At 41.6% G+C, this 15,475-nt stretch overlaps 1 protein-coding gene across 20 annotated transcripts in view; it reads right to left on the reverse strand.

Annotated features, from left to right (window-relative positions):
* ATXN1 (ataxin 1) overlaps window positions 1-12,366 on the reverse strand; it is a 291,336-nt gene extending 278,970 nt beyond the window's left edge. For 5 of the 20 annotated variants that reach the window (XM_014579569.4, XM_075921217.2, XM_006135182.5 and 2 more), the window contains exons 1-2: window positions 10,346-10,669; window positions 3,802-3,923 (exon numbers count right to left, since the gene is read on the reverse strand). The gene's annotated coding sequence lies outside the window, so the exon portion shown is untranslated. Of the gene's footprint in view, window positions 1-3,801; window positions 3,939-8,856; window positions 8,917-9,574; window positions 9,724-9,781; window positions 10,028-10,345; window positions 10,672-12,210 lie in introns of those variants that run through there. The other 15 variants (XR_016348853.1, XR_016348852.1, XR_016348854.1 and 12 more) reach the window with 12 other exon arrangements.
* Between the last annotated feature and the right edge of the window lie 3,109 nt (window positions 12,367-15,475).

The following is a 15,475-nucleotide window of genomic DNA, read 5'->3' on the forward strand; positions in this document are numbered from 1 at the left end:
TGGTATGTGTGGAATTTCAAAATAAAGAAGCATTTCTACCCATCTTTGGTATTAGTAAATCTTTTTAAATTTACTTTTGGGGTTAGGGCTAAATGTAAATTAACAATGTCCTTTTTAACTTGGTTTTACATAACTATTTGTGTTACATTGATTTTTATTTTTCAAAAGATCACTTTCAATTCTTAAAGTCATGATCAAAACTTCTCTCTCATATTCCATTTAAAAAGTGATACTGAAAATCATAAGAGAAGCAGGAACAATGAACCATGGCTCAAATCCTGGCTTATGTCACAAAAGGTGTTCCCATCTTAAGTACATCACAGAACAGCTTAATTTATCTACATCAGAAAACCTTAATGCAATCTGGCATAAAACTGGCAGTCCCTGTTCAAGAAAGATCTAGGAATGATAGAGCAGAAGTATGGAAAGTCAGCTTGGAGGCGACAAGGCAGAGTTGCAAAGCACTTCCCTGTGTGAGGCCAGTCTGCACTGTTAGTTCTTTATTTTCATGTACATTAAATTTACTCCCACACTTAAATACAAAACAAGCAATTAAAAAAATATAAACGTGATTTCTAATTACAATCCAATTATGCCTAGTTCAAATCCATTTTTCGGGTAGTCTTAGTTCAGTCAAAATCTCCACCACCTTCTGTTAGTCCTGCCAGAAATACAGGCCTTCACATAGAAAAAGAAAACGCAGAACCAGGCAGTGGAAACAGCAACTCTGCACTTTTGAATGGCCAGCAGGGGGCATAATACTTTCCCCATACAGACAAAACACATCATTCTCCTCTTACTAAAAATGATTTTAAAATTATATTTATACAGAAAGGTATGTCTATAAACAAGCTGTAATGAGTGTTCAGCATATATTAGAAACACACCACATTTAAAAACAGCTGAACATATCTTACGTAAAAGGGATACCATGTTAAGCAACATATACCCATAGTTAATGAAACTTCAGAAAGTACAGTAAACGGATTGCTGCAAGTGGGACAGTTATTACAGAGTCAACTAGATGTCACAATATGATTAATATATATCACATGAATTGAACAGTGGAAAAGATTAAAAGGAACTTGTCCAACATTTCAAACAAAATTCTCTTAACACAACTGTTCAAAAGGAAGCAGAGCTATTTGCCTACCTGAAAGGAACAATGCATGCTCTGAACAAACAAGCAATAACTTTCTGAATGTTTTTATAGTTCTGGCTAAAGTTAATCCAAGTTAGGGTTAAAAAATAATATTTTAATCACCTTTTTTACTCATGTTGATATCTGTATTCAGGCAAAATGATTATTATAGTCAATGTGAGTCTTACCTAAAAAGAACAGTAAGAACTAAAGGCTTGATCCTATTCACTGCAGCAAATAATGTTATTCATGCGAGTGAAGTTGCCTGTGTATATGTCTGTACAATTAAGCCTTAAGTAAGGACTTCAGGATCTGATCTGGGTTAACTCAAAGGTGCCCAAATATTTTTCCTGTATGAAAGACAATGAGAACGTGCCATATGCCACCTAGTTTGCATTTAGTGAAGCAGACTGCAACCATCCTCATCCTCGGTAAAATGCTAGAGTAGGAGAGCGATGGGTCTCAGCATACATTTCATATCTGATCTCTGAAACTTGTCTAAGGCTAATGGCTGCACTACAGAACTGCATGGGTTGCATTCCATTATTTTCAACTGTGGGTATCCCTGTTAAATCAAATGACAAGGATAATGTCTGTAACCAGACAGCATTCATCTAGATAACTTTTATATTATTTACTCCGATACATCTTGGGCTTGATTTTGATCTCCCTCTGGAATAAATCAGGAGTAAGCACTAAAGACAGTGGAGGTACACCAATGTAAAACTGATGTGACTAGAGAAACAAGCTCATTGTATTTTAACAATAAAAAACAAATTTTCTCTAAGGTCTATTAAGATCACCTTAAGCACTTGGTGTATTTGTAGTATGCCAATGGCTGAGAATCAATTGCAGTAGATACTGTATAAGGTTATTTTTATGTAAAATGTATACTTAAATAATTGTTTTAATGTAATCATAGGAAATATCAGCTGCTAGAAAATTCAAGATGACTTCACGGTACATTTTTGGTAATACAATTATGGTCATTCAGAAGATACTTCAATTTGATTAATGTGCTATAAACCATTATGCCTTCTAACTATCAGTTAGGAGCCTTTTCTGTAGTAATAATTTATTTAAACAAAAACAACTTTACAAAACCTGAGCTAATTCTGGACAAACGAAGAGCTTGGTGGAAATGTTAATGCCTTGACAAAAAGATTTATTCCACCTGATCTCCAAGTCAACATCTGCTATCAAGTAAATTTTCTGAAACTGAAAGAATGAAAATGTGTTAGGGTGATTTATCTGGCAATTTAATTCTCAAAAAGAATAATCCTCCAGAGATGTAGTGATTACAAGCTGCCCCTCCATTCTAGATGATTATTGTCATCTATAAGAGACATGCCTTTACATGCAACTACATGCTTAGACCACTTCCCTTTAAAGAACAATACTCCATCCTTCAGTCATAATAAAATGTAAATTGATGTACTGCACACTTCACTATGACATACTGTATACATTAAAAAGTTATTTCACTACAGAGACTCTCTCATCAGCTTTTCCTCAACAGACTGCCACAGTATCTTAGTTTTCTGTCTTTAATAAAAACAAAAAACATACTTTCACTTTCTGAATTTAATTCCTCAGCTTAATTTGCTATATTATTTAAAAGAACAGCCTATTTTCTTCCTACAACCTTTATATTTCTGTTACCATTAGCAGGGTTGCCAATTCTAAGTACTTAAAATGCATGAGTCAGGGACATGAGATAGGCTTAAAAAACATGAGACTCAACTAAGAAAGAACATTTGGGTTCCTTTTATTTGCAGACTGATTGACACCTAAAGGTTCAACACATTTTCAAGCTCTTCTCCATAAACATATGAGGTAGAAACTTTCTTTTTTACTTCCCTCTTAAAAATAAAAAGAAAGTTGAGACTGTCCTGTAATCACACCACTGCAGGAACGTAGGACATAAACAAATCACCAAGTATTATGAGACATGAAATAAAAATCATGAGAGTTAACACTGCTTTATCCAAGGTTTAAAAAAAAGACTTTGGTACGTCACTAATGAATGGTTATCCATGGCTTTAAGCAGGGCCAGCCCTACATCAAATGAACCCCAAATAAGGAGTGCTCACCATTTGTTACACTCCTGAATACCTTACACCACCTCAAGCCCAGTGCAGCCCTCTGCCCCAAGGCCAGCATCCCAGGCGGTTACATAGGTTACCCCCACCTTAATCTGGCCCTGATTTTAAGGGAGAATCTGCATGCCAGATTCCACATAGGAGGGAATCTGGAATTTGAAAAAGACAAAGTGTCTGCAGGCAATACAACCCACAACGTAATTACCTATAAAAGTACAAGATGGCTATCTATTATTTTATGCATGGCAGTTTATGACAAAGGTCAAAGGGTGAAATCTTTTCATTCATCCCATAATCACACCACATACATTTTGACCAGGAGTGAGCATCAGAACCACCAATCTGATATACAGCATCCTACAAATCAGAGCTTTGGGACTCAGATTGGGTAAAATCACAATGGTTATTTATTTCTAAAGCACCCCCATTCCTGTTCATCTTGACACAGAATAATTCTGTGTCAAATGAATTATAAAAACATTTCATGGCGTCCTGGTTTGCCAAAAGAAAGAACAGACTGTGTATACTTGAGAGAAATAAAAAACACTAAATCCTCACCTTGTTTACAGAGCATCTATGGTGAAGACAAAATGATGGTTGTCACTGTTCCTTGGGGGGGGGGGTGAAGAAGAAATTCACAGCTTTAACTGATTCCTCATCCAGCTTTGCCTGCAACGTGACTGTTGATCCAAAGGCTGAGGAGATGAAAACCAAAATAACAAAAAAAATCTATTAAAAAACAACCAACTTAGCAGTGACCTTACAATTACTAAACTATTCCTGTGAAGATTGGGAGGGCTTACTGATTGTACAATCCAGAAAAGAATCATTCAGATTACTGAGGGTCGATAACATCAAAAGATTAGAGTGTTGTGTGAGTTTGAGTGACAGGAGGATGGTAATTCACTTCCAACAAGTGACCCAACTAGAGTAAATATCAGGGCATAGGACAACAAGCCTGTCCCCAAAAACACGTTGGTCACTGTAGTTTACATCTTACACCAGCTTGACCCTATGAGGGACATCTATGACCTTCACTGCCTCATTAGAACTTCACGAAACACAAAAATATCTACATTTCATGGATCTCCAAAAAGACAAATCCTTCATGCACAAGCTAGATGAAAGCACTACAGAAGTGGACTCATGTGTACCCGGCCTTGTGTGTGCTTGTGCATGGGCACCCTTAGCATCTCTTCCTGCCAGCAGCTATGCCACCGTGCACATCTGCCCACTGCAGGCTGGGTCTAAGAGCCATATACATGTGGAAGAAAGCACAGCCCATTTTTCCATATGTAGTTTCTTTCCAAAATGTGATATTAGTTAGTTTGGAAAACATAAATTAGTCGTGATGACAGTCTTCACTGGCAGCACAGCATACTTTTTTTTGAGGAGAGGCAACATCCAAATAGCAGACCATATTAAGGGGATCTAGATGAAAAAAACTATTAGATTTTGTGGCATTTCCCCAGTTCAATTGTCCTAATCCTGGCATTCTGGAATTAATGCATTTTACTGCAAATTCCCAAACATTATGAGCAGAAAGCATATTATCATAGCAATATTTTTTCTAATTCTGTATTTTTAATCATTAAAAATCATAGGAGCCAGCATCACAATTCTGCTGACATCCCATATCAAACAAAATATGTTTTGCTTTTTCACTTGGCACCTCACCAAATGTTTTTGTCACTCTTTAGCGGGACTAGTATTCCTCCATCGTGAGGCATTTTTGTGTTTGAGTTTGTAATCATACTTATGGCCCCGTTCATCCAAGGACTTACACATGTTAACTTTATGCCAGTACTTAAATCCATCCTTATTCAGCAAAACACTTGCAGAATTTAAGTTTGTGCTAAAGTGAGGGGTTTTTTCGGATTAGAGTTAATTATACATTCATGCACATAGTAGAATACAAAACTATGAATAGCTAACTATCACATTACTGTATTTTCCCCTACAACTATTTTGGTAATACAGTAGTTGAATGACAAATACACTAAGCTCAAGAAGAAATCAGATCTACTTGTCCGGTTTCTTTAACTTCCAAATACACCTCCTGAAGAGTTAATTTTTTTAAAACTTATGCAATCTAAACATCTATATCAAAATCTTATCACCTTAAATTTTTTCTCCACATTTTAAAAAATGTATTACTTTTGAATATATGTTATATGCATATAACATCAGAGCCCAAAAACATTTTGTGTGTTTGTTCTCTCTATCCAAAGATAAATATAGTAATTTGTCTCACTCGAAGTTCTGCATAAGATCAAATTAAATGACCACAGCAATATTTTCCCTTTTAAAAGCTTAGTGCATCAAATGTCTTAAATCCAAAATTCACTGGCATAGAGCACACCATTTCTTGGGTCTGCAATACTTACTTGTACCAAACCTGCTGTACTTCTGTTTCTCATGCTCGTTACATTTTGATTTTGCTAACGTAGACCTGGTTACAGCACTATGAGCAGAGGACTCCAAGTAAAGCTGTTTTCTGAAGCGATTAAGTTGCATGACCTGTACCTGCACAATCTCCCACAATAGTTAAACGCTCAAAAACCTGTATGATCAGCTAACAGCTTCGTAGTGGGCTGTCTCATATTCTAAGGCATGGTTGAAACCAGGGTACACTTCAGACCATGTATGCAATTTTGGTACACATTTTTAAAGCCAAAATACACCATTGCATTCCCTTCCTATTTGCAGACTACAGCAAAAGCATTATGCTATATGAATGGCAATAAAATAAGAAACTCCTTCTCCCTTTGAAATTAAGGAAAGTTTTGCCATTGAGTTTCAGTGGGAACAGAATCAAGTCCTGAGATTTGACTCTCTAACTATATTGCTAATATATACCATTTTCATTTTTCAAGTAGTTAACTGTTTTTCAATTGACTGCATTTAAAGATCTGTTTTTTAAATAATTTAAATGAAACAAGGCTATCGGATAGATTACAAAAAAAAATTCTTGGAGGCAAAGGAAATTCAGGCCTGGTTTAAAAGATCCTTTAAAATCAGGCCACTTTTGTCAAGCTTTTTTATCATGAAGTCCAGGGAAAAACTGCTTTTCCACAAGTCCCAACTATGAATATAATGCATTTTAAAATATATTTACTTTGCAGTGCTGTGCACCACCATTATAAATACTTTGTATAAGAAGCATGATGCAGTACAAAGGATCGTACAAACTGCAGGAGTTAATTTGTGTGGTTATTTGAGTTTCTCCAGTCCCATTTTTCTAACCCCCTCCATACCTAGGCCCAAAACAAAAATGGATGGTGAACGCTAGTCAAAGCTAATGATACAGCACCCTTATTTTACAAAAAAGCCCAAATCAGCTAGTGCACTAAAAGTTGCACTTAGAATGAGAAACTGTTCATGAATTTCCCCATGAGAAGAAACTCCTCTGCTTGGCAGACCGACAGAAACTGCAGGCTCAGTTACACTGCAGCTGGGCTTGTGAACTGGCAGGCAGTACAAGATTTGACCATACTACAGGCATTACTCCTCTTTTTCCCTACTCCAGTCTTGTACCTAACATCAAAGCTATTAAAATGCCTATATTATTTTTGGATACTATTATACTCCAGCAGTTAAGGGCCTGATCCTGAGAGGTGTGGAATACTGAGCGATTGGGAATTACGGGTATCATCACTGCTCAGAATCAAGCCATTAAAGTCATAGGTCTAAATTCAATGTGAAATGTGACTGAGCTGTTAGCCAGTTAGGCAGGTCACCAGCTCCTTGAGCACAGTCCTTACTCAAATGAAGCTCTCATTCCAGCGTAATAAAGAGTTCACATAATAAGCCAGATTTTGAGCTCCATTACTTTGAACATAGCCCACTAAAATCACTACAGATTTACACCAGTACTGGGAGCAAAATTCTGACCATTTAATAAAAATCTATTATTTCTTAGAAGACTGATTTAAGAGTGTAATATTCAAACACTGACATTAAAGACAAAATGTATTTTTAAATAGAAGCAAACAAACTGGAAGCTATTTATATTCTTAAAGTGCACTTTTTACATTGGAGAAAAATGCATTATAAACACTGAAGCAAAAGGCCTTCAACTGTATGCTATGATGAAAAAATATCTTTTAAAGTAGTTTGAAAACAAATGTGAAAGAGGTTACTATTATCAGAAACGAACTAACCAGTATTGAGTCTGTCACAGATAAAGTAGCCGTGGGTATTTAGTTGGTTTCATTACAGTATATATGCCCTAATTTTTTCCAAGGTGAAAAATGGAAATTCAATTACCATATAAAACACATTCAAGGCCCTAATCCTACAAAGAATTATGGACATGCTTAACTTAATAAACTATCAATTAAGTGATAATGATATTGTGAATTATCATTGACTTAAAATATACTAATCAGAGCATGCAAAGTTAAGCATTATGCATGAATTTATGGCAGGTTTGGGGCCTTTCAATGGTGACATTTTCACAACTTCATACATATGATTTCAGCCTTCAAATAGTTAAACACTGAACAAATCAAAAGCACAATATTGCAGGAGAAGCTTTCAGATATGCTTGGGAAAGACTTTTTACAATTAACAAAACATTTGTTGGTTCATTAACAATAAACACATGTGGAACTGGTAGAATGATTTCATAAACTAAATATATTTGCATACTCTGCACATATGTAAAATCTGACCAGCCAGTGCTGTAAGAGCTCAGAAGTATCTTTCATAAAAGTTAAGTGGCTATGAAATGTCATAATATGCTTAAATATTCTTCAAGACGACACAGAAGTGAGATGTACAGGCTGTAAAGCATAAATACTGTACATACGCCGCTTGAGGTAGCCCAGTCACAAGACAAACACACCTGAATGGACGATGAATACTGTCTGTTACCATGGCAGCCTGATCTAATTACATGACTGATCAGGGCTAGAGTAAGTGCACTGAAAACCTATAGCACTGACATGTAGATACAGGATGAGAAAGAGAGAGAGACAGACAGAGTTGAAGAGAACCCTCAACCTTTGCCTTCCATAAATGATGATGAGATTAAAGCCACCCATGTAAAAGAATTGCTGCCTCGAAAATATTGGGCCATTTTAATGAAGACATTTGAGGGCAATACAATAAAATCATAACTTACTATTAAAAAGGTACCTTTCAGCAGCTCAAAAATAAATGTAGTCTGATTTTTTGTCACTCTCAATTATCTCTCCCTCATTCATAACCCTTGCTCCACAGAGCTATAAAACTGAACTGTCTTCGCCATCCAACCAAACAGAGCTACATTAACATGAAATCTAAATTTTCCATTAACTGAAGGTTACATCAGAAGCTAAAATAAAAAGACCTTGACTTCCCTAACATGTCAGCAAAGTAACTGGCTATACCTGAACACATCTGACATGTAACTAACCAATACTGCATAACATATATAACAATGATCATTAATATTAAGTATAGCCTGCATTATGAACTATGCATTTCTTTATCATATGAAATATAATATGTTTCAAAAACTAAGGTCATCCACCTACACAATTCCTTATTTGTGCATAAAGAATATCTGTAAGGAACAACAGTTTACATCATTATGTTTATTTCTTGGACATAATAAGGAATGCTTACAATTTTTCCTAATTGTATCCGGAGTTCAGGATCACAGGGGAGAGATGCAGTTTGGCCTCCCTATTGCACAGCATACCGTAAACAAAATAAAAATAGCTCATCGTTCTTCTTATCCACATAGTACATTATATAACCAGCTTCGGACTTGTTTTCTTTCTATTATTACTCTTCAGTAATTTCCCTCATCTTCAGTGGCATGGAACCAGTTCCCAATCCTGTCTTTTTACCATCATCACTACTACTAAAGGAGCCAACATTTTCTAATACATTTTAGATTGGTCTCTAACAGTCTTGTAATTTATTATACCCATGTACTTAGTAGATACAGGCCATTCAAGGATTATTAAGATGTTTTATTTAAAAATGAAACCTAACAAGGGGTTAGCAATGCATCTATCCAATATATATTATATATAATAAAAAGAACGCAGTATATAAAAAAATGCAGCAGCAGCCACAGCCACCGTCAGAAATGGAAAGAGCAAATTATTGTTATAGCCATAAGCACATCAATTCTTTAGCACCAGAGGCTGTTGCTAATCCCCTCCTGGAGGAGCTAAATGGTCTCTTTGCTTTTAGCCAGCCCCAGATCTCTCTTACAGGGACTGGAAGAGGATGAGACCAGGAGAGGCTCTGCAGACGGTGTGAAGGGGGAAAACGGGACACCCAGGCCTCCCCTGACCTTCCCGCCCCCCCGGCACTAGCCCTCCTCACTCACTGCTGGAAGTGCCAGCTGCTGGTGTCTCCAGCCGGCCTGGGCCGTGAGTGCAGCGTAGTGGGTCCGCTGCTGAGCGCGTTCCCCGTCCCAGCGCCGCCTCCTCCCCCGCCTCCCCGCTTCATTCACCCCTCCGGCAGCCAGCCTGACCCAGCCCGTACTACACGGCGCAGCACGGGCCGGCCGGCGGCGCCCGGAGCCCGCACACACCCGGCGCCGCGCAAAACTCCAGCTGCTCTCGCTCGCCTGCGCGCCGGCTAATGCACCCGGGGCAGCCGCGGCCAGAGCCCGGCAGCAGCCGAGCGAGCCTGAAAACGCCACCTCTCCCCAACGCGCAAACACACGTCCGCTCTCCTCCCCGTTGCGCGGGGGGGAGGTGGGGGGAAGGAGGTTGACTGAAAGCAACCCAGACCCAGGGGCTACGGCTGTCTCCGTGCCTGTACCCCCTCCTTCCCCCTGCCTCCTTCTCCCCCCCCCCCGGACATTGCTTGCATGCACGGAGTGCGATGCATTCCAGCCACCACCCCCCCCAATGTGCCTCCCCTCCCCCCAGGATCGCCAAGCCATTTTCTGGCCTCCAGGCTTCCCAGAGCTGGGGGGTCGGGCCGGGCTGCAGTAAGGGAGGCTGAAGCACCCTCTGTGGGGTGGCGAGTGCAGTCCACTCCCCCCCCCTGTTTCTTTCCAGCTGGAAAGCACCGGGGGGGGGGGGTTCCAATCGAAACGAGAGAAGCAAAAAAAAAAAAAAAAGCAGAGAAGGAATAAAAAGCCACTTACTGCCAAGTGTCAGGGGAGATGGGGGCAGAGCGGGACTCCACATACACACACACACACACTGTCTTGCTAGCTGATCACAAGGCGAGGGGGGGGATGTTGGTTTGTTTGGTTGCTTTTTCCCTCCTCCTTCCCCCTGCAGTGACACAGGTCCTGGATGTCTCCACCACTGCCTGTAGTAGAAATGATGTCTGCGGTGCAGCGCTCTCTCCCTCTTCTCTCCAGTATGTAAATGTGTAATAGAAGCCAAATATGGAGCAGTTGGCTGCCTCTGCAACAGCTCAAGGATCCTACTTCATGCAAAAGGGACGGGGGAAGGGAGGAGAAGAGGAGGAGGAGGCACGGCAACACTTTGGCAGGCGGCCAAGAGAGCCACACAGATTATTGCATACGCACCACAGAGCCGGGCCAAACCAGGCTTAACCCTTTACAGGGCTTCTTCCCAGTTTAGAGGAGACGGGGATGTGTGTGGAGGGAATTGCGGGGGGGGTGAGGCTGCCCCCCCCCCACACACACACACTCTCTAAAGGCAACGTTTGCCTTCAAAAGCACAATTACAAAAAATACTCAGCAGCCTGTGGCTCAGGACCCCTAAGTGGACTGTGACCCTGGTTTAATGGGTCACCTGGGCTCAGATTATACTTCCTGAGGCCAGTGCTGAAGCACAAGCCACACTGCCCAAGGCTGAAGCCCTTTGGGCTGTGTCTTCCCTCCCCCAGCCCCCCGCACACATGCACACACCAGCCTGAGATGGTGGGACTCAGGCAGACCCATATGGACGATTGGTGGTGGCAGGCCCTTTGCTTTGAGGAGCCCCATGGCGGCCACCTCAACCATCCTATGGACAGGAGGGACCGGGGAGCCTTGTGCAGGGTGGGCAGCATGGGTCACCCCCTTCTCCCGCACTCATCGCAGCAGCAGGATTCAGAGCAGCCCAGCAGCCTGCTCTGCTCCACAAGGCTGCACTGTCCCAGCCAACTGTGCTCTGCTTTTCAGCAGCAGTACGAAGCAGACTGCCCTGGCCCTAGGGCACTCTGCTGCCCACTGCCGCAGAGAAGCAAAGCACAGCAGGCTGGGGGCGGAACAGGCTGCAGGGCCACTCTAGCTCCCACTTCCAGAATGAGTGGGGAGTGACTCCTGCTGCCACTCACGGGAGGGGACAAGTGTGTAGAGCAGGGGTTGGGCTCGTGGAATGGACAGGGTGGAGCCTGCAGCATAGGGGTTGCCCTGGGCTCCACACTTGGGGCAGTGGGGGAGGGATTGCCCCAGGCTCATGCCCCCCCCCTCCTCGTCCGGGACAGCCCTGGGCTCAGACTGTAGCATTGGTCCCCCTACTCAGACCAGCAGGGCTCAAGCAAGCTCAGGGTTTGGTTCCTGGAATGTGTACTAGTGCAATGAAGTTTGAAAACCCCTGTGCTACTCTAACGCCTCATGTCCATGGGGATCTCATAGCACTCTGTCAACAATAATGAAAGTGATCAAAGGAGAGCCTGCTGGAGATGCCTGCATGCTGTCCTTTGGAAGTGGCAGAGAGTGCTAATTTAAGGGACTGCTGAAGATCAGCCACTCAGTGAGGAGTTGAGGGGGTCATTTTCCTAATTAGTATTATTCCTCCAGGGACAAATCCTCAGTTCCTATTGGAGTTGCTTGGAAAAAGATGCCTACCACCTAAATCAAACCCCAAATGACTTTTACTCAGATCCCTTATTACACGGCAAGAACACAGGCAGATGTGGACTTTGTATAGCCAGATACTTTTAGGTGTTGACCACGTTCTGGACTCCCTAATACACACTATGCAGATTACACTTATCCTGAGGCTGAACCTCTTCCAACTATTCCCCCAAGTAAAGCAATTTACCACTTACCTCTCCATGAGGCTCCGGCCTCCACTTGTTCCACTGTTCTGTTCCCCTCAAGAAATGACACAGGCCTCAGCAGACCCATTACTATAAATCGCAAGCGGTGGGTGGGAGAATAATATGCTCAGAAGCAAGGAAGAACCCAAAAGCATGTCTTCTCTGTTAACTCCCTGGGCTGGATCACTCCTGTCTATGATTTCCAGAAGAAAACAGAAGAGAAAGAAACTTGTGACTTCAGTTGACAAAGAGGAACAGAATAGCAAAATTCAAAACTAAAAATATTCTTGAAGAAGTGACAAAATCAAGTTCCTTACCTCCTAGAACATTAGGACGCAAGGTGGGAGGAGGTATGAAGGCAGTGGGTCCTGAAAGAAACAATGTCTCTGTGCCTGAGCATCAGCACACATGAGGACATAGCATGAGAGCGTCTCTCTTAGCTGACACACTAGAGATTGAACCAGGGAACCTTCAGAACTAAAGGCATAAGCTGATACAGCTTGAGATAAAGCTCTGTGTTTGAGGATATAAAGACACATGCCTTTCTAAATACAAACAAGCTAGGCAGTTGCCTAGAGTGACAGATTTTGGCCTGTCTGTCCCCTCCAGTCATGATGCTGGGGTAATTGGGCCAAGCCTGAGAGGCACCATGACCCTGTGTGCCAGGTCACTATGCCACTTGCTCAGATTTGGCCCAGCTGCTCCTTCATCATGATGGAGGGGTAGCTGGGCCAAATGTGACTGATGTGTAAGGTGACACACTGACATGTTGCTTAGGATGGAAGAACAACCTTGGACACTTCACCTCTGGATCAGCACAAAGGGAGACTAGGAACAAAGTTATCAATATCAGACAGGTAGATTAACTAGTGTTGGTCTGTATCTGAAAAAACAACAAGGAATTCTCTGGCACCTTAAAGACTAACATTCATCTGGACATAAGCTTACTTGTCAGAGGCATACTTACCAGTGTGTTTCAATGCCAGGGTTGCAACATACCCTCACAATGCACAAGCAGTTTCTGATGAAAAACAAAACCATTCAAAGTGGGCAATGGGACAAACCAAAAATGTGATCAGGTATAAATTTCTCCTGTATACTATGAACATTATGCATATGCTGCAGGGTGCTGTGCTGGGCCTTGTGGGATAGGTGCAATAATCCACAGGCCATGCAATGCTTGTAAGGAGTGCTGTGCATGGTCCCAGAGTAGTGTTTGTACCCAGAATGGGATGACTACTGGTGACACTCTGCAACTTGCACCAGTTCACTTACATCTGGACAAGTTATAATATGGCACTTCTCTAGTGTAGACACGCACCAGTGGCTACATGTAAAAAAATGCATGACTCTAAACTGTCAGTTTCTGTTGATGGGTCTGCAAGGTAATTCCTTATACAAAGAAATATGCGGTATATTTGTAACATAATAGCTGAAAAGATTATAATAAAAATATTCAAAGAGGCAATGGTTTTGATCAATAGGCAATAGAATAGTGTATACCATATAAAATAGATTTACAAGGCATAAGGATCCTTTATTATTACAATGACTGAAACTTTAGTTAAGAGTCCATATGTAACCTGATGACATTTTCTGTTTAATGAGATCTTTGGGGAAAAGAAACAGCAACAGGCCAAGACATTTGGACAGACATGCAACTCAGCACCTCAAAGCAGTGAATCTGCAACAGCAGCAGCAGAGCAGACAGCAACATCATCCTCACCCTGTTAATGCAAGATTCATTGATTGAATCAAAGGCAGGGAGGGAGAGAGACTGTGGATTACTGAAAATCAAGTGAAAGCATTAGTCAATTCTTAAAGTGATCTGGAAAAGTGTAGTGTGGGGGGGAAAGGTATATTATAATCTGGGAGAAGCAGCTTTGGGGGGGCAGTGGTTAAAATGCCCCCCACAGTGATCTGGCTTGATTAAAACAATTTTTTTTATTGACTGGGTCTGCAATCCCTTGCAATCCTTCATCCCATAAACACACTTTAAAGCACTGCCTCTAATGATATTTCAGCCCCTTCAGCTGGACACAGTTTTGAATGTGCTGTATTCTCCCGCTCCCGCTACCTTTTTCATTTCTCTAGTTCAGGGTGTTACTTCAGCAGAAAGGAATCTCTCATTCTAATATGTTCACCTTGCCAATAGGTGTGGCACACGCAGATAAAAAGTAGCCACATTCAAGCTGAAGCAAACTCAGAGCAACCTCCTCCTTTGCAGCAGATGAATGTGAGTCCGGTGTACACCTCTATTCTTTAGCTGCACAGTTTGCTGCAGAAACGCCAGGACCGGCCCACAACATTTTGGCAACTGAGGCGGGGAGCTCAAATGATGGCCCCATGCCCTCTTGCTTGGGCCAAAACTTTGAAAGTTCTCAATTCTGCCTTCTTCCTGTTTTACTCCTCTCATGATACTGCACAGAGAATACATATGCACCAGCAGCAGACACAATTTTCTACACTCTGAGTCCTAGGGTATGTCTAGACTACACCCTTCTGTCGCCAGAGGGATGTAAATTAGACATGCCAACATTGCAAATGAAGCGGGGATTTAAATCTCCCATGCTTCATTTGAATAAAAATGGCCACCGCGTTTTGCCAACTCAGCAATTTGTCAGCAAAAAGCATCTGTCAAAACGGGGATCGGGCAACAAAGAAAGCCTTTGTCGGCCAATCCCTTATGCCTCCTAAAATTAGGTTTACAGCATTGGCCGACAAAGGCTTTCTTTATCACCCGATCCCCATCTTGACAGCCGCTTTTTGCCGACAAACTGTTGACTCGGCAAAATGCAGTGGCCATTTTTATTCAAATGAAGCACGGGAAACTTAAATCCCCGCTTCATTTGCAATGTTGGCATGTCTAATTTACATCCCTCTGTCGACAGAGGGATGTAGTCTAGACATACTCCTAGTGTTGCCCCCCGCCTCCCTACAGTTTGACACCTGAGGCTGCCGCCTCAGTTTGCCTCATGGTAAGATCAGTCTTGAGAAACTCTGCTGCAGAATTGTGACTCCAGCTCTTAAATCTCTCAGTATATTTCTAGACCTCATGACTAACGCATAAATTGATGCAGTGTTGTCTTCCTAAGTCTGCAGACAACCTTAAAGCAGCTTTTGGGAAGTGCCACAAATCGAAACTGCTAGGTAGCAGTAATTCCAACAGCTCCTTACCTAGCTGCTGCTCTTTCATCATATTCTGAGAAATTCTCTAGGGCAGTTATAAGCTGTCATCACAAAAACCTTTAGCATACAAAAACCCCAAAATAGG

This window comes from Pelodiscus sinensis, chromosome 2 (genome assembly GCF_052426305.1).
Source record: "Pelodiscus sinensis isolate ZL-2025 chromosome 2, ASM5242630v1, whole genome shotgun sequence".
Taxonomy (NCBI): Eukaryota; Metazoa; Chordata; order Testudines; family Trionychidae; genus Pelodiscus; species Pelodiscus sinensis.